At 39.8% G+C, this 20,055-nt stretch overlaps 1 long non-coding RNA gene across 2 annotated transcripts in view; it reads left to right on the top strand.

Moving 5' to 3' along the window:
* The window catches only part of LOC105668494 (uncharacterized), a 77,560-nt gene that overhangs the window by 38,260 nt on the left and 19,245 nt on the right, over positions 1-20,055 (top strand). For both annotated transcript variants that reach the window (XR_010891154.1, XR_001100112.2), the window contains exon 3: positions 1,764-1,876. This is a non-coding gene — a long non-coding RNA (uncharacterized lncRNA). The remainder of the gene's footprint in view (positions 1-1,763; positions 1,877-20,055) is intronic.

Genomic DNA, 20,055 nt, shown 5'->3' with positions numbered 1-20,055 from the left:
GTTCTCGGTTTACCGATTCTCGCCAGACGAGCCACGTCTTGACGTCCACATTGCCTTCTACTATTGTACCTTTGATCACCGGATACGCGGTTTCTTCGGGGGACTTTTGTAAGAGAAGATATGAGTCACTGTTTGCGTTCATATAATTTATCTTTCTTCAGTTCTAATTTAGTTAGAATTTTAATTGATTACAATATTTTCACAATTTACACACATGAATCTATGTATCTAAAAGTAGAACTAATTACTTTATTCAATTATAACATTACAAAATATGGAACTGTATTATATATAATCCAATGTATCATATATAATTCAATCTATGCAATGAGCTATAAATATTCTGATCAACTCTATGTTATTTTTGATGTGATTTTTTTAACTAAAACGCGAACACCAAAGTTAATCGAATCTCGTTTTATGTGTTAAGTACTTATCTGTCCCTTTATTTTTGGCCACCCCGATTCTCGCTTCGTCACGGTCTTCCGGTACGAGTATGTAACTTGACTGCGAACACGCAGCTTACACCGGTCTCACGATGCCGCTCGTAACAGTGTTTCGTTGTCAACCAGGCGTCGCTAAACGATTTCGTTCGCGCAAGCTAGCGCTTTTCTAGGGCATATGTTGCGATTCGCTCGTAGAGCTTCGCACGTATGTTAGTCGACACGATAATAGTGTTTGTGAGATCTTTATATTGCGTCTTCAATCTAAAATTTCTAATATTTTATTTTTATTTGTTAAACTTTCAAACTACAAAAATTCAAAATTTTACAAAGAAATTTTTTTATACCAATAGCTTCTTTATATATGTTCTTCATATTCTTTATATTACGATTTGATCGGCTTCTAGCAAGATAGTTCAGAAATGCGATTACAAGAATTTTTATTGGTATTGTATCGATATAATAGATACCTCGTATTTTTATCCTCTTTTTCATATATTTAATGTTACGATCAAAACTTTATTACTTTGCGTTCCCTTGTCATGGATTTTCAATCACAAGTTTTTGCAATACTCTTGACTGCTTTTTCCCCCTTCCTCCCAGAGCAACGGGGGCGATCGAAGCTCGTGGTGGCAACCTTGAAATGTTGAGCCGTCTCGGCTTATTTATGACGTACGTATGATGAAAAACGGAAGCGAGCGTCGGTGCGATCGTGCGGCCGCCCGAAGCGGATCGTCCGGCACGGCGGAGGGATGAAAGGGGTGAAAGGGCCTGCTCTCTCTTCTGCCGGAGCACCTTGATTTACTGTCGACGATATTTTCTCGTTGGTGCTAGTTGGCGCCTACCGCACTACCGCGCCCGACAATGGTGGGCCCGCTTGACATTTTGTTTCGAATTATTGCCCGCGCTCGCGCGGCCGGTCCTTTCTATTTTACCGGTCCGACCGCTTCTCTACCGAGCACGACAATGCTCTATTTTATTCTGCTCTATTTTTATTCTGTTTTGCCTGTTTGTTTTTTTTTTTACATTTTTTTTTAGTCGCGTTATTTTTCGGCAGCCGCTCGCTCTTTGTTGTGCCGTTGCGCGACGTCGGCGCGTATCCGCCAGAATTTCATGACTTGTAGTACAGATTTATAATCGTGATTACACCAGGAATGACCGCTCAAGCAGGCGTCTCGATGTTAAAGATAAGTGAGACATAAATAAGACAAATACAATACGTCCTGACGTGTGTACATGTATGGTAATAGAATGTGAATGTATTTAAAATTATGAAATATATTTTATTAACCGCAAAATATCGCTATTTTTGTGTTACAGATGTCATAAATATCCTGAGAGACTAATCTCTCAACTGGAAACATAAAAAACTGGCACAATACATCGCTAAGAAACGCTTGGTTCAAACGCTCGGATCTTTGATTTCATCTTGAGTGAGTCTTATAATTTCAAATATTTATTTCTTATTTTAATTGCCATTTTATAGAATTAATCATCAGCAATTATGTTTTTAATTCTTTTGGGTGCATAATTAAAAATGATTTTTTTTTTTTGTATCAAGTGCGATTTGTGGAAAGAATCAACTTTTCGCAAACGTAACTTGGTTTTGCTTGAAGTTTATACTATCTCATAAAAGATATAAAGAGTTTTTGAAAAATATATCAATTATACTACGTAGATTAATCATGATATAAATTTATAATTTATGAGGAAAAGATCGGCAATGCTAAGGATTCGCGTTCGGCTCTCGTGTTATCTTTCTTTTTATGCCGAGACGATCGTATATATTCGTTTTTAATCAGCAGCTGGCGTGGCGCGAATTCTTAATCTGCGAAGATCCATTTTCACGAGCAATGGTAGAAAGTTAATAAAGGTAAGTCTTCTTTCCTTGTCTCTCCACCGTCGAATCATTCGACAATGGAAAAAAGACTTTCGACCCTGCTTAAATATGTCCGACCGCAAAGCAATAAAATATCTTTATCTTACTCGTGCCATTACCCCCTTGATTCGGAGGTTCCAATTTACATTCCTATCGGGGGGACTTCGGCAAGATAAGTCCATTTAAATAAATTAGTAATGCTATCTCCCGCGCCGCGGAAGTGTAGGGGTGGATTAAATATTTTATCAATTTTCGCTGCGATTCGTTACGATGCCACTCATTCAAAACACCGTTTTGATCGCGTGTTTTTGCGCGTTACGCATCGATGAATCACGTTGTCTGAAAATGTTCAGAATAATCAAAATATATGAAGTATAAAGAAATAATACGTTAAATATCTTGAGATATTTGAAGAATTGTTTTTTTAGTTTGTTTGCACGAACAATATATATATATTTACGGATAATACAAATCTGACATGAAAATAGTGACAACTCACACGTTCGTCACATTTAAAAGTATAAAAAGATTTCAATTTAATTATATATTTCACAAGAATCGCATATTTAATAGAATCGGAAACGAACGTATCGTGCGAGAAAGAGACACCTTACTTTTTATTTTTGTAAAAATGGCCTACACGACCAGCCTTTTCGCAGCCCATGACGCTCGTGTCTCTCCTTCCTTTCGCGTGTGTTGGTAGGACAATATAATGGGGCATAACAACGGCGTTAACACGCAGTGGTCGACCCCGGACACGACCCGCGACCCACCCCGGATGAAATACACCTCTGATAATTACTAGAAATTAATGCGGCAGCCTTACACACGCCGCCCATTGTGAGCGAGCGGCGCGCGAGTTTAACCGGCGGTCGAGTTTACGCGACCTCGTATTTACCTGCGTTAGGGGCGGTAATCGCCACGATTCTAACACCAGATTAGTGAGGTTCACTCGTAACACGTATTAATTACTACTGCTTGCCGGCAGGAAGATAGGATATGCCGGGAAAAAATAGAGAAAGAGAAAAAGGAAAGAAGAGCAGAACGGATTGAGCAATTCTTTTATTGTACATGCCAAACGAATTTCTCTTTTATATTTGGAATTAAGCATTTGTTAGTGGAGTACTTTACCGTTTTTAATGAAATTGAGCGGGTTAAATGTAACTGTTGGCAATAAATAAAATAGCAATTTTCTAAAGATTAATTAATATATATTGTAAAACAATTTTTTTACGGGTCATTGCGTCTACTCTATAACCGAAGATGAATGGAAGAAATGTGATTAAGAAAGCACGCGAGTGACGCGAAGCACATAGCAAAATCAGAAAATTAAAATCGGCGCCGACAACGAAACGGATAGACTGTCCGTCGTCCGAAGAGCGGGGATGGCTTCGTACAGGCGGGCACGGAGGGGGATAGCGCGCGCGGGCGGGGATGGGATGTATTAAAGCTGCGGCCGGGACTATAGCGAAGCAGATAGTTTAATGTGAATTTATTGCGATCGAGATATCGCGTCGACCAGAAAGCAGAGTCGCGTGCTACGCGCGCGCCGTCAAGCCGATAGCCGACCACGGCGGTAATGCCCGCGATGGTTGCTCCATTGTGAGCGGCTTCAAACTGGCCCCAAATCGCACAAAATGAGACTGGGCAGGCGACGAGGCGCCGAGGGGAGATCACGGGCGGCTCGTTTTAAAACGGGGAGACGCTATCGCGGTATCGAAGTGCGCGGCACGTGCAGCGTCTCCCGAGGGTGCGCGCGATTTGTCTTCGGCAAACTTTTTGTTGCGACAAATTTGTGTCCCGTACACGCGTTGGTGAACGCTCAAGCATTACGAAAGCCTAAAAACTGTTCAGGGGATAGCTGAAAGATCGTTCGCTGATATCGCCAAGCTTTCTCAAATTTGTCAATAAATATTAAATTGGTACATATTTCGTACATATGTATTTTGTTAAATTTTTTCTTTAAATATTTTCAATTATAAATAGATTTCTTTTTAAAAGTCTGTCATAAATTATAGATCATCTAAAGCGAATTTTATCATAAAAATTTTTATCATTAAATCTTTCTGTGACGTGAACTAACTTTTCTTCCGACCACTATTTTCTATCGGAAGTGCGTTTTCTCGGTGACGATTCGGTGAAAGATCCAGGCTTTCCTGACTCGCGATTCCGCTTCACCGGCGCCTTTTCCGCATTTCACGTTTCTTGGAGCCGCAAGTCTTCTTCAAACGCGGCCGTGCTGGACGTATCCCGTGATCATATATCACATTACTTTAATTCATATGGTAATCACGCGGCTCAACCGCTATGCCGGCTCGACGAAAACTTTCAGGACAATGCGAGGGACAATGCCTGGAGGGGGAGGGTGTGCCGGCGGGGGTGACAGGGGGGCACCGGCACACAGAGGTGGCTGCGGAGGGTACCGGTGCGACCATTGGCGGCGGAGGAAGCGGGGGAAGGTTTGGCGGTGCGAATGCGATATTGAATTCGCCCCCTGGCGACGTGCCTGTTATCGACAATGTCCGACCGCTGGACCGGAAGCCATTTGCTCGCTCTGTGACGAAATTTATGAAAGTTTCCAGCGCTCTCGCGGTAGACAATTGCGAAAGAGAAAGAGAGAGCACGCCCGTCGGCTGCGCGCGTACGGCAGAACGTGCGCTAGGTGTCCACTCGTACGGGTATCGTCGCCGGGAACATGTTCCGCTCGTTTCTGCATTGGAGTTATGTCAGAGTGAGGGAAGGTCATTCGCGTAGGGAACTGCCTGCGGATTTTTTTTCAGGGAAGAAATTTTCGACTTTTAGAATTATAGTTTCGTCCAGATGTTGAAATTATGTAATTCTAGTAAATTTCGCTTCTTTTTTGTTGTACAATAGTAGTTTGCAAACATGGAAAAAGTAAAGTCTTAAAAAAATATATACTGTCTTTATAAAATATTAAATATGCAAAATGTTATCATATAAATTTATTTCAAGGAGTTTAGATCAGCTTGAAAGATTTTTTATTATTTTTATTATTTCTTCTATGATTTAGATGTTTATCCTATCTAGAATTCATTGATTTTGCAAATCTGATTTACAAACTGTACTATAATTTCTATATTTTATCTGGAATTAATTCACCAACCATAGTATTCATAAACCAAAAATAAATGCGAAATGGTGCAGAACATACCAGGTTAACTTGCTAGTTTGATTGTATAAAGTGCACGTAATTAACGAGTACAGCGCGACGATTTGTGTCTATTTACTCTCTGAAGTCCGAAAGTCGCGGAGTAATCTCGGCTACTCCGCGGCGAGCAATCGTAGACATGAATTTCCCATTAGGGGATGGAAACCGCGGCTCAATCCGCGATGAATCCATATGCCGAAAAGCACGCCATCCAATCTGAAAGTGGCCGGTTAACGCGAATAGCTTATGCGCCATACGTTACGTATACACATGTACGCGTACATACGCTGTCGTGTTTTCGGCCAGAAGCCATGGAAACCACTGATGGAAATGAGAATTACTGCTTATCCGGTTTTATACTCTTTTCTCTGGTTAAATATGGCAACGTTAACTTTATTGAGAAACTCTTTACTTCTTTATTATTGCCGTGTTTTCCATGGATTTCAGTTTTAACAATCGGAAAATTTAGAATTGGGAGCAATATTATAAGTGCTTTTGACAAAACGAATCGAGTACATGTATTTGTATTTTTTAGAATCAGAAATTATCATTGTTATCATCAGAAGTAACATCTTTGAAAACAAATAAGGTTTCTTAGGCAGATTTTTTGACCTGCAAATTTCGAGCCGGAAATCGCGCGACTTCTGACACTGCGCACAGGGAAAAACCTGGGCTTTAGTAGCAAGTGGAAATCTTTTCGCTACACGCGATGTTGGTGTTTTAGCACACGAGGAAATTGGTCGGTCGGCCATATGCGTCGACTCTCGGCGTGCGCGCGGCGAAAGGTGGCGACGGCAGGGTGCGAGGGCGGCGGCGTGATGCGCGGGGACAGCAGGGGCGGCGGCGGAGTGTTCCCGCATTACAAATTTAATCTTACAAATGGATCCGAAAACTTGGAAACAATGGAATATATGAAATGCGGCCGCGTATATCATGCCGGTGGAGACGTGGGGTGGTTCCGACGGCAATATTGTCAGGGCCGATCCATATTCTCCGAAAGCGCAACGGCGAGAGGACCGCCGGGGCTCGAGGGGGCGAAAGTGGTTCCCGCCCGGGATGCGGGCGAACTGCAAAACATGCTTCTGGCACGACAAGAAGTCGCGCGCGCGGAGGTAGACGCACGGTTCCTGTCGTATTCGGACCGTGTCGCGCGAACGCCGCCGCACGGTATAAGCAATCTTGTTTCTTTCGATCCGCAGTGTTTTCCTTCGAAACGCATGGTTGTAGCGATACAATATCATTACGTGACGACTGATTGCGGATGTTACGTAAAATCATGATAAATAGCACCTATTAATTTCGCCGGTGAAAACTCATTGCAAGCGCAACTACATCAAGCGGTATCCGTTGAGCACGACACCTGCAGGAATCTGCGTTCGGGAAGTTCGGGTACCGAAATATCTGTCTCCGACTCCGGCGGTTCGAGAAAGGAAGGGTCCCGGGGTGGTTTTCTCTCGGGGGGGCGGTTACCTCGTATACAGGCGGCCGCGGTGCCTTTGCGACTCCGTGTATCTACCAACCTACATCGGCGGTTTCCTTCCTGCGGGACTCCCGTCTGCGGTATCCCGCGGGGAATACATACCAGCGCGGCGATTCATAGGAGTGTGACTGGGCGAGTCCCAGGAAGCGTGTGCTTTGCTAACGATGACAAACTGCCCCGCTCTAAGACGCCATATTTATGCTAATCTCGGCGCAAGGGTAGAGAACCCGCCGCCTCCGACCTACGAATTTACTCGCGCCCTCCTCCCCTTCCACCGTTTCCCGTCGCCCCCTCTTTCTCTTCCTTTGGAGCGTCGGGACGCTCCGCACCGACGACTCCACGTGACGTCGAAAATTCAGTGAATTACGGATTTCGCGTGTTCGCGAGTTAACTCCTTGCTCGCTTCGTCACTTGTATAGTGATCTTCCGTTTTCTAAATTCATCGAGTTAATTACAAGTTTCAAAGCTTTTTATGATAATTAATCAGAGATTGATATCGATATAATTTTAATGAGTTTTGGCGCTAAAACACGTGAAAATAATTTTTACGTTTATTCCGAATATCGTAAGATTTTGATATAAAATATTATTAAATTTAATTTCAAACATTATAATGAAGTCAAATAATAATTATTGTTTCACTCATGTATCTATATTATTACATCTATAATGTCGGTAAATCTTCACATGAGTCACGGAAAATTATTGCTCAGATTTTCTCGAAATAAGATTTTCTTATTCGGAAAGATTCACTCGATTCGCGTTATTACGATCGGCCGTTGCTATCGTCACCAATCTGCTAAAACGCATCGCCATACTTCATAAACACCCCTGCAGTCGTAAGGCGTATTACAATCCAGAAGCTTTGATAAAGAGGGTCGACATTACTTTTCTATTAGAGTGATTGAATCAAACAACCGGTGAATCGATACTCTTCCATGCGCGATACTCATATTGAAATTGCGAACTGTTTAACTTGTATTTTCACCGCGCATTTGCCACTAAACGCGATTAGTTGAATCTGTATTCTAGTGAAATAGTCGCAGTATATTGTGCATATTTGATGCTAACGAAGGCTTACAATCGAACAGCTGCATTTAGCTAAATGGGCGATGATAATACGGGCTTTCCTATTCGAATGGATTAAATGTTATTCTAATTCACTATTCACAATCATTATCATCAATTATAATATGAAAATTCTTAATTAGTTAATAGACCAAGTCTTTTTCACAAAATATATATATATTTTTCTTTAATTAACAAAAATTACAATAAATTTTAGGAAATATACGTTTAACAAATTTAGTTTTTAAGAGAAAATTTAGAAAACAATCACATATTTTTACTAATTAGGAAACAACGACAGCGTAAAATTTTTAATTAGCATTTACCATATATATCACACACACACACACACACACACACACACACACACACACGTGCGTGTAATTAGAAATAAAATACGTCAAATTCTATGGTGTCAAACACACACAGTAACCGCAATTGAGAAGCGATTAATACCGCGTTAATAAATTTAATAACTACGTGTAACAACTCGCTTTATTAAATCTAGTAAATCCGCAATAATTTATTTAATGACTCACATTATTAAATGTAGTAATGACGCGTTAATTTGATAACTCGCGCCATAATATAAATCGCGTTATTAGATTTAGTAATTCTCTATAAACATATAACTTTTGATATAACTTGTATGATTGCTTTCATTATACTATTTTATTAACGCATATTCTCTAATAATACATATTACTACGTTAATTAATATCCCATTAATAATTTTAAAAGTGATGATATGTTTCGTTAGTTCTGATTTCGCTCGCTTGTTAAATACCGAAATCTATCGATAGTTCAATCATGATGTCTTAGAATAAAATCGTAGCCGACTCTCGGTCTCCTTCCGATCTCCGTTCGCCCTCGAGGGAGCGTTTACCGCGGATAATTCATATTTATGACCGAACGCTTTATCAACCCCACTTGCCTCGTATACATTTAATTGAGACGTCCGTGTCGGAGGCAATAGGGTGCGAACCCCGTTGTCTCAGGGGGTCGTGAGCACAATACTCGTCGCGCATAGGGCACGATGGACTTTGTGCCCGATTTCTCAGGGCTGTCGTTAGCGGTCGGCTCAGATATTTCAGATACGCGAGCGTGTCCGGCATCATTATTGTTCGGAATCATTTGTGATCATGCAGTTAGGGATTTATCTCTGTGAAGTTAGTAGTTCATTTCCAGAATCTCTCGTTATAATTGATAGTTCTGTCACAAGAGGTTTTAGGATCTCCGATACGTTTCGAAAGCTTTGACGATTAAATGGTAAAAGTAAAAGTTTAAAAATATGAGATGCAATTTTACATTTTATTATATGAAAATCAGTAATAATTGATTAATTGATTAATTTGATTGATTGATATAAATAATATTTGTCTCAATTATTAAATTATGCGGCAATGTTATAATTCTAAAAGATCTTTTAATTTTTTATAAATTTACTCTGTCTTAATTCTTTAAATTTTTATTTTAACTTTGACGTTATATTTATTTTTTCATTATTAATGTTAATTTGACATTAATTACAAATGCTTTTTTGTTATATTATATAAATGTAAATAATATTTATCTAGACGTATTAGTCTAAATTTCAGACTTAATAGAAATTGTTCAAATAATATATAAAATAATGCATTGTATCTTTTATGCTATTCAATGTGTAAAATCTAATTAATAGTTTAATTAAATTTGATATAACATTGCAATAAATCTTTCATTTCGTGATAGATGGCACACGACGACAAATGGTTAAATCGTAACTCTCCGAAGCGCTTGTTTTCGATACTCTTTCGTCGATTTCTCTCTTCCTACTTGCCGGTGGAAGCAAAGATTTGTCGCCGTGATGGCAGCCGCAGTAGCCGGTAATTTTTTTCTTTGGCTGTTATTTTTCCGACACGGCTTGTAATTCGAAGGTTGTAGCGAGTAGTAAATTTTCTGCAAGGCAATACCGATAAACGAGATCGTGCCGTTCACTGGCGACCCAGCCCGGACAGATCCACTTAGTTTTTAGAGAACGCCCTTTCGCGTGCGTCTGCCCCTCGAGTATTAAATACTAATTCCATTAAAGCGAGGAAGGGTTGCGCACCCATATCTCTGACCCATATTTCATGCCGAAAGCTTTTCAATCTGAGAAAATACTTATGGATCCGTCGCCGTCCCTCGGCAGCGTTCGCGGCGAAAATATGGAACACCGTTGCTCAACGGAGAAAACGTACTTCGATGATGGAATCATAGTCGGAGACACTTGTTTGTCTACTTTTTTTTGCTCGAGTAAAACGGTTGTTACGAAATAATCTGCTTTCGCACACACATCGAAATGTAAGAACGTCACCTGTTTTCTATGATCATTGAGAAATCTTTTCGGGAAAAAGAAAATTTGCAAACGCTTGTTTATCGATACCATTCGCGGTGTTTTAAAACTTCTGATACTCTTAGCGACGCATATTCACGTGGAACATAAAAGTGCGAAGTCTTTGTAGCTATCTCTATCTATCTCGTTGAATTGCAGCGCGTTAATTCGACTAGCAGAAATGAATTCACAAATTATTAAAGTATTCGGTTGACCCGTCTTATCTGCGGCGCGGCGGGTAATGCCAGCGACGAGATCGGTCTCCCGTAACTCAGATTCGATTAAGTCGCCGACTACACACCGAGGATCGGCTAAAAAGCGGCGGTTTTCGGACGGCACTTCGCCGTTGCTCTTCGATCGCGAAGTTCTTGCCGAAGCAGATAAATGCGAGCGATTCGCCGTCGCGCGTTCGATGCAATCACGTAGAAGAGCGTGATAACGGGTTATTCAATTACCGGACGATTCGCACGCGGTAATAGAGAACGATCGGCCGCGAACGGCCGGCTGATTCGGGATCGAAGATTACGCGACCCGGGAAGGGCGATAATAAGAGTGTTCTCGGCCAGGTTGCGTCGCCAACTTCCGTCGGACGCGCTTGCCGACTCGTCGTCGCTGCTTTTTCTTTGCTCCTCGCGATATAGTCGCGCTATCGGCACCTACGAGAGCGGAAAGTTTCGCGTTTCAATTACTTGGAGAACGGAAAGGGGAGAGTCGTTTCAGAACTATAGCGTGATAACTCAGACGACTCTCAGGCAGATACATGGCTCCAATCGCTAAAAGGTCCTTCGACGATGACGTGATTGCGAGCGAGAATGTGATGACCTATATGACTAGCGGATGTTGCGCTTATAAACACATAATAACTTTCTGTAGGTTGGGTGCTTTACCGTCTTTTCTAATTCTTTAAGTATACATATATAGACACGATTTTTTCTTCTATTTGTAGAAGATTTTTTTGTAGAAGAAAAATAATTGTCTTATATTTCTTACATTATAGAAGCTTCTAAGTTAGGAATATATTAATAATAAAGTTGTTCCAAACTTTTCAAATTTATTGAAATTTGCTTTAATTAAAGATTTGTTTCCGCGCTTAACGAGACATTCGCGAATCAGGGGACCGTCGGCGGTTGCATATTGGTTGCAGTACGCAATTCAGCGGTTTCAAGTCACATCTACCTCGGTGGTTTTAACTCGCACACGTTTCTGCGCGGCGCGTCGGGGTTTGTGGCGGTCAATGAGCGCAATAAACTCATTCGACGATTTATCGTGAATCGCTTTACAACCGTCGGTTATGACGGCACCTATCTCCACCCCGCTTTGTACCGTAACTTCCTCCTTTACTCGTACGACCAATTTTCCATCGGTCTCCCCCAGTCTCGTCCGAAAGGGGACAAACTAGTTACCGAAACTGCGCTAGTTTAAATTACGAGCCGCGGCGCCTTCGCGATTTATTTTTGAGGGGTGTCCGTTCTCCAGCTCTTCGGTCCAACAATGGAGCCTCGGGTACTCGAGTGACTCCGTGTCTGGTGAGACCGAGTACTTTATTTCTCGCAAGTCTTTCGTTTCAATACTCCTTCCGTTCCTTCGATTTTCCGCCCTCTCCTTTTTGCTACGGCGACGTACTGCTTAACGGCAAACTTTCTTTGTGGAAGTTCCAGTTGACGACGGCATGGCGACGATAACGGGGTGAAAAGTTTGAAAGTGTTCGAAGATTACGTGATACGGCTTCCTATTGGCTCGTGACAATAAAGCGCTCGTCGGGCTGTTTTATGTCGGTGTTTGGCGATCGCGATAGAAAGAGAGTATTTCGTTCGAAAATTGAGATTGCTGATATTTGTCGTTGTTATGTGAAATTATGTTGTGTGTGACTTTTGATTATCGGAATAGTTTATAAGCTTTATTGGTCACTCGATATGAGTTATACGAAAGAAACTAAATTAATTTTTACTTTTAATGTGGATAAATATAAAGTCGGGTCACAAATATATTCGATTAACGTTCAACTAAATATTTAATTATTTCAAAAAAATATTGTATCAAAAGCAGGTGAATACTTGATTGAATTATATTCGTGTGTGCAAAAATCATCATTTGTGTTTTCTAATATTTAACATTGCATTGATTAAAATTCTGAGAAAGTAGTACAAATTGTCAAAAAAATTAAAGATCTTTTAACTATTTTGCACAGCGTGGCTATCAGAAAACGCAATATTTTAAGATAAAATAAGATAAAATTGTATAAATTTCTTTAAAATAAGTACAGCTGAAAGCGATAGCTCTTTCACGTACGTGTCGGTTTATTGCACTGTCGCGCTTTTACTGTCACTTTCCGCAGTTACCTGCAGATACCCCGAAAAGATTCTCGAGAGATTCGTGTAGGTGCGACAGCTCGCGAATGGGCCAAAGTCTCATTCGCCTCTCCCCCTCTTCTCCCCCTATCAATCTCGCGCAATCATTCTCTCTCGCTTGGACATTTACATGGCAATAGCTGGCGCACCTACACCACTAGACGGGGTGCGCGCCCCGAGGCCAGAATTGAAACCACCTCATTACCACGGCGGACCGTGGAGGGCTGCGTGGGGCCGGGCGGGTGCGCCCTGGATGAGGCGGCTGCCGGAGAATCCGTTTTGCGAATATTGGAGGTAATGTCGCGAGCGGTTTTATACAACACCCGTTCCCGCCCTTTCCAAAGCCGCCCTCTTTCTACCCTCCTCTTTCCGTTCCCGCTCTGCCAGCCGCCGCAGCACCTCTACCTCAGCGTTACGGGGATCCTGATGAAAAATGGAAATAGCGAACCCGTCGGTCTTCCCGTCGACATCGTTTATATTTAAGCGGCTAAAGAATTTTTTCCTCGAGCGGTGCCGCTACACAAGCGGAAGCTAAATATACTTGTCGCCGTCTAACCAGAAATCCTTACAAGATTAAGCTTCCCGCGTGAAAGAAACTACTTTTTGCAGTTGCGCCAAATATTCTGATCTCACAAAAACAGTGGCAATAAAAAGAATATCTTTACGTGGTTGTTCATACTGCTTGTTGGAGATGTTTAATTCGTACTCGCGCAACTTATTTTTTATATAATTAACAATTACATAATTTTGACGGGATTAATTTTAGAAGATAATTACAATTCAAATTTTACGAAGCATCGAGCGGATTTATATTACCTGAAATAAGAATTAAACGAATGGATAAATTTGGAAGTGTCCAGTTCACAACTTTTTATCGATTGTGTCAATTATTTAGTTGTTTAAATATTTGATATGATAATTCGACGACAATGTCGCACTTGTGAAAATTTCGTGGCGGTCCGGGCACAAGAAAGCCAAACCTTCCGTTGTCACCGGAAGGTAGCAGTCGGGCGAAGGCATTGGCGCGCGTGGAAGGAGCTGGGGAGCAGATGACACGTTCGTCCGGGGCGAGATAAGAAAACGACGGGTCGTAACACGAACACGAAGATGCCCGCATTACGAAACACGGCGCAGCAAACCGGCAATCGTCTTTACGATACCGTGATACGACGCAGGGTCGGATTCCTCTACGTTTCGCGCATAACAACGGAGAAAACCCTTTAACCGCGAGAAGGGGGTCGCGGTAGGGAAAGCGCATTGTTACAAGTTTAATTAAATGTTTGCCATAACGCCACCACTAAAGACCGCCGAAGAAAGCACGTCTGGATCTTCGAGCTTTAGGGTTGAGTCTCGAATAGCACCGCCTCCCGCCTGCTCTACACCGCGAGCTTGCGTGCTTTGCGACGTTATCAGCGTCGATTAATCGAGATTATTGCTCGATTTTACAAGTGCGTACAGGTAGCTGCTTGAATCAGTTTTTCCAAAAACTTTACAAGCTCCAAAATATTTGCACTTTTTTATAGAGATATATTTTGAACAAATGATCAGTAGAGTGCAGATTATACAATGTGTATCAAGCGAGTTTGCTTAACAAAATGAAATAATTATTTCTACTTAATTACAAAAGAATTACAAAAAAAATCTGTTGTGGGGAGTCGACAAGTCTATTTTCTGATTCTTCGTTGACAATTCTGACCGAAACTTTTCGATACGCAAAGTTGAAGCGGGATACCTCATCTGCGAACACGCCAAGTTTCGGAAATATCTCGACGGTAACTCTGTTTCCGTTTTCGTTCACCGAGAAAGAATGGACTTGCTGTGTCGCGGGCATATTGGTAATCTCGAGTGCGGAGAATATTTCTGCCACCTCTTGCCCCCAGCCCTGACAAGACGCTATCGCGGTCAAGATGGCGGAGTCCGTAGCATGCTCGATTTTGTATTAGCATACAAAACACGCCGGACCCGAGAAACCGTTTTTCACTTTTACGAGCGAGAAGCGAAGGCACTTTGAATACGTGCAATTTGGAAAAAATACTATGCATTTTTCTCTCGTTAGGACAGATTGATAATTAACTTTTTTTGCATTCTGCGAAATATTATAGTAATTTTTGTAATTGTAAAGATTATGCTTTTATAAATTTATAATTTCTAAGAACCATATTTTTGCAAATTTTCAAGGCATTAAAATCAAGGCTGAACTAATGCATTGTTTGATTCAATTTGCAGACTGAAACTTTAATGTCTAGTTTTGTGGAAGATTTTATTACTTTATCATACTTATCATTACAAGTGATGTTAAAATGATAGAAATGTTGAAAAAAATTTTTTAAATATTTTTTATTTTGAGAAATAAATAAATGGCCATATTGGTAATCTCAGAACATTTTGCGCTGTAAATTTCCAAGACGTTACATTGCGGTCAAGATGGCGACCCGCGCACAGTGTGCTCCACCTTATATTAGCATATAAACTCCTAGCCTCCAGCAAGGGCCACTCGGGCTTTGATTTATGTACTAAATATGCCTTCCTTGCAACCAACCACCATGGATGCTGTGTACAAGAGGGACCCAACTTCTCCTTGTCGAGTTTCTAGACAGAATCTTCCACGAAATTACAATTTTCGGAAAAATAATTCTTTAAAAATTTCATACAATTTATTGTTCTTTATGTTTGTTACTATAAAATTTTACGATCACATTTTTTTCGAGAGAATATTGGTGGGCTTTTTCACAATCTGCGATATACTTTTGTTTCTTACAGCATTTCTTTATATAAAGAAAGTTTCTAACCTACTTTTTTGCTAACCAAATCGTAAAAACACTACAATTATATTACAAGATTAACGAAAAAAATATGATTCTGAAAAAAGCACATTATACATCTCTATCCTCTAATTGCATAGCAAATAAAATTAGCCAGTTATGTGCAAGTTTTTTTTACAGATATTGAGGAGTAACTTTTTTTATACTCTGCGTGATAAAATTTGATAAAATTTCTTATATTTTATTGCAGAGCTTCTCGTAAAAAGTGCGTCATAAGGGCGACCGGGTCGTCCCGGCGCAGCTCGGCGAGACGCGAATCGCTCGTACGCTACGATAAGTATGGTAATACGTTGGAATTAAAAGTCCGGTTAAGCCGGTAATAATTCAAGATCCGCGGGTGTATCAAGGCGAATAAGCATAAATGAATAATTGCGCGATAGATAATTTAATGTGGCTGCACGTTGCTCTGCTGCGTCGCGCCGGGCCGATTCATTCTCCGGATGCGACTGGAGCTGGACGGTCGTGATCGTTATCAAGCTCAACGTTCTTTCATTCTCGGTACGCACGTGTACACGCGTGACATATAACAATGCAGAGCGTGCATTTAAAATTTTATTATAAAGTGGCAGAAACTAGAATTCATTTTTGTAACACAGGCTTTACCAGTTTACCGGATTCTTCTACATAAGAGAAGAAAAATCTAATGAAAAGATACATCTGATTATTAAGAAAGAAACCAAGGCTTAATTAATTATTTTTTATTGAAAAAGAGCTACAATAAAAGATTTCATACATAATTTTGTAGGAAAATGTGATAGTAATGTAGAATTTGCTTGATAAAGTATTTTATCTGTCGAATTTTTGACCGCTATTACTTTTTTTAAAGTTAAAGCTATTCAGTGTAATTGACTCATTTTGATTTTTTTGGTATTGAATTGCTAAAAAAGAAATAAACATGAATACCGTTTATACGTCTACCGTTTATCGGGGGCCAAATAGAAAGAGGCTTCCGGTAACAACTCCGCTCGAAATGATTTTGTGCGGTGGAGCCGCGCGTGACACCGGGCGAGCAATCCCCGTTTTGTAACCGAGTTTGCGAAGTCATTTATGCATATCACGCAATTTTCTTACGGTTTTGCCGGTGTTAAAATATGTATGGAATTGAGTTAAGCCGCGCCGCGCACAACACAGTCGGCGTGTCCGTCGCGCGGAGAGAGTACAGGCGCGGAAGCTGTTACCGGGCCATTTGCATGGCATCACCGCGATTTCGTTAAAATCCCTCCATTCTCTACCACACCCTCTCTCACTCTGTCTTTCTCCTCTCTCTCTGTATTTCTCTCCTTCTCTCTTCGCAGAACGCCACGGCAGCGTCTACGTTGAACTCGATTTACCGAGCGCAATCTAAATGCATCCATCACGCGGGACGATATCACGCTTTATTCTAACCGGTGTTGAAATTGGATATCCTGACGCCGTCGAAATCCATCGCCGACGTGTAAAACATCAAGATATCCTCAATACTCTCGGTCGAAATTCGGCGGAACATCGGGTACATAGAGTGCCTTCAAAGACGCGTATTTGTTTTTGACTACGTAGATCTTTTGATAAATTTTCTTCTTTTAAGAAGAAATGTTCTTCTTTTAAGAAGATAATATGTGAAGTTTATTATTTATCAAAATGTTTTAACATTGATTTAATAAGTTACAATACTACTGCAGTTAATACACGATATTTTGTCTTTATTAAGTAAATTCTTATTGAATATTTCGTTTGATTCTGTCAAGTGGACTCGCGATATTATAGAAATGAGAACTCCAGAAGAAAAATAGAAGCGCACCGAAAGTCGCGAAGTTGGAAACACGCCTCGCGACACTTCTGACGCAATATTTCCCGTTTCCGGGAGACATATGCACGACGTGTCGAAGAGAACCCGGCGTTACCCCCTTTGCATACCCCCACTGCGGAACAGGGGCATTTCGCCAGAAGTTACGGCGTTCGCGAGCCAAAGAATGGAAGAGAGGGAACGAGGAATCAGATTTAAGGGAAGAGACGAAGGACAGAAAGAGATAGATTGATGTCGGTAGACTTTTGTTTCCGAAGAAACATAAAGATCGTTCCCCCGTACGACCTCTCCCTCTTCCTCACCGTCCGAACGAATTCCGGAGACAGTTTTATGCGTTTCACATTAATTTGCATAATCGAATATAAAATTTGAATAACGCGTTTCCGCGGCGCATGAAGTCGTGTGTCACGCCGTAAAGACCGCCCTTCACTCGCGCCGTATTTTTATCCCGCCGTCGATTTTTGTCTCCTGGAAGTGATTGCTTGATTGCCTAATGAGGACCCTGACATTCGTTGTTTTCGAGGGAAATCGAAAATATATACGTATTGACGTTGTTTGACACATATTGATTATTCTTGAGACGAAAATTTGAAGGAAAAAAGGGTGGGATTGATATTATTATTTTCTCATAGAAAATTTAGGAGGAAAATATTAATAGCGAGTGTAGGATTGCATCGATTGTTGGTGATGAAGTTCGCTTGAAAGCTCTCTGCAGAGAGGAGCGGTTAAGGGTCGATAAGCGTCCCCTGTGTGATGTTTTACGCAGGACGCTTATCGACCCCTGTTCATACCGTTATCTGCATCCATTTGAGGGTTGGAACTGCAGAGTTACATCCACTTTTCGACACGGCCGGTAAATAATATTATTTTTCAAATTTTTAAAATATAAACAACATTACTAAAATTTATTCAGTCATTATCTATAAATTCATTATATATAATATCTGTTTCTAAAATCTATTTGTGAAAATATCGATTTTAGTCGCGATTGATAACTGTATAAAGATATAGGATGCAGTTAACAATTACACAGGAATTTTTAGAAGTTTTTTTCGACTGTAGGATATACACCGAGTATTAATAATCGAACCATAAGCTGATCAACTAGAGGAATGTTGAAATAGAAATTTTCCGCGCAAGATTTCCATTTTACTCGCAGCTAGTGATATGAATCTCTGTAAGAGATATTTTAATAATAGATATACGTATTTCTTATTTTTATGAAATTAATCTTAATGTGTGTATTTCTAAAATTAGATTTGTGTTTTTCAGAAAAAATTTTTAATGACAAGGTTATTGTTGGCAAACTCTAACTTGGTGAAGGGATGATTATTTGTATGATACTCTTAAGAGATGTCGCTATGTCATCGTTTGTTAAGGGTTGGACTCATCATTTGTCACAGTTATGAATATTTAATACAAAAAACGAAATGTTATATACATTATTAAAATACTTCAAATTTATTATAATTATTTTTAATTATTTTGCATTTTAATTTAAAAGAGGCTATTAATATTTTGAATATTTTTATTTTTTAATTTAGTTGTTTAATTATTTACTTGTTACATATTTTTATATTATATTTTTTAGAAAATATAATTTCTGCATTGCGTTTCGATAAAATATCGTAAAAATAATTTTGCTATAAAACATTTTAATCAATTTACAATGTTAACAGAGCTTTCATGAATTTAAAATAAACATCACAGTACGTACAATCATGTTTTCATTGCACGAAATTATGATCACGTTTGAAGAGGGTACAAATAAACTGTGTTTTCCGCGCGTCGATATCAATTAATCCCCTAAAAACGGATCACCAAACATCACGTTGATATCAAATAATTCGCTAAAAACTAAAATACTAGTAATACTGACAGATTTGTTACTATTTTTTAGTCTATGCGAATAATACGCGAAGTAAAGGTATGAATCGATAATTAAACTAATTAATCAAGCGACTGAGTTAATTCGATAATTAGAGACTGCCAACTTTAATCCACAAATTACATCGACGGCACGATGACCGTTCATGCGAAATTGCCGCGCCCGCTATCAGATATTTTAAATAGAGATTGCAAAAGCTGCTCAACGCGTATATATATACATACGTAATGGATAACAGACATGGTTTATCGCACAATTAACACAATTTTCAACTAAAGATGACACTATATAATGCGTTTATTTCACAAATATTTGTCATTGCAACAAACCTATCTGATCCTGTAGATGAAGTTGGTAATGCATATACATGATAATGACAATGTTATGATTGTGTAGAATAATATAGTTTGTCACATAAATATGCATATTTCTGTTTATCGATTATTTCGTAAATATTTTGTCTAATCTTGTATATTGCATATCTATTCAACCAAATCTATTTTACCGTTAAATATTTCTAAAAAATTGCCTATTAATTGCATCCTAACAATTGCAACTTTTTTCATTGATATTTTTTGTTTTTCTTATGTGATTCTTGTAAAGACAAATGGTAATACAAAGATAAACACTTGAGCAAGATTGTTAAAGTTTAATTCTGCAATTTAAGAGAGGAGGTAATTTTGTTTGGTCTTTTATGCGAAACGTGTACTTACGAGTGCATATTTGAGTGTTGTTCTCTTTGCAGAAAAATAAGATTTAATTAAACGATCCATGCAGAACGCAAAATAAATGGTGGAAAATTAAAGCACACTTTTTGATGAC

This window comes from Linepithema humile, chromosome 7, assembly GCF_040581485.1.
Source record: "Linepithema humile isolate Giens D197 chromosome 7, Lhum_UNIL_v1.0, whole genome shotgun sequence".
NCBI classification, from domain to species: domain Eukaryota; kingdom Metazoa; phylum Arthropoda; class Insecta; order Hymenoptera; family Formicidae; genus Linepithema; species Linepithema humile.
This window is presented reverse-complemented; position numbering and strand designations above follow the sequence as displayed.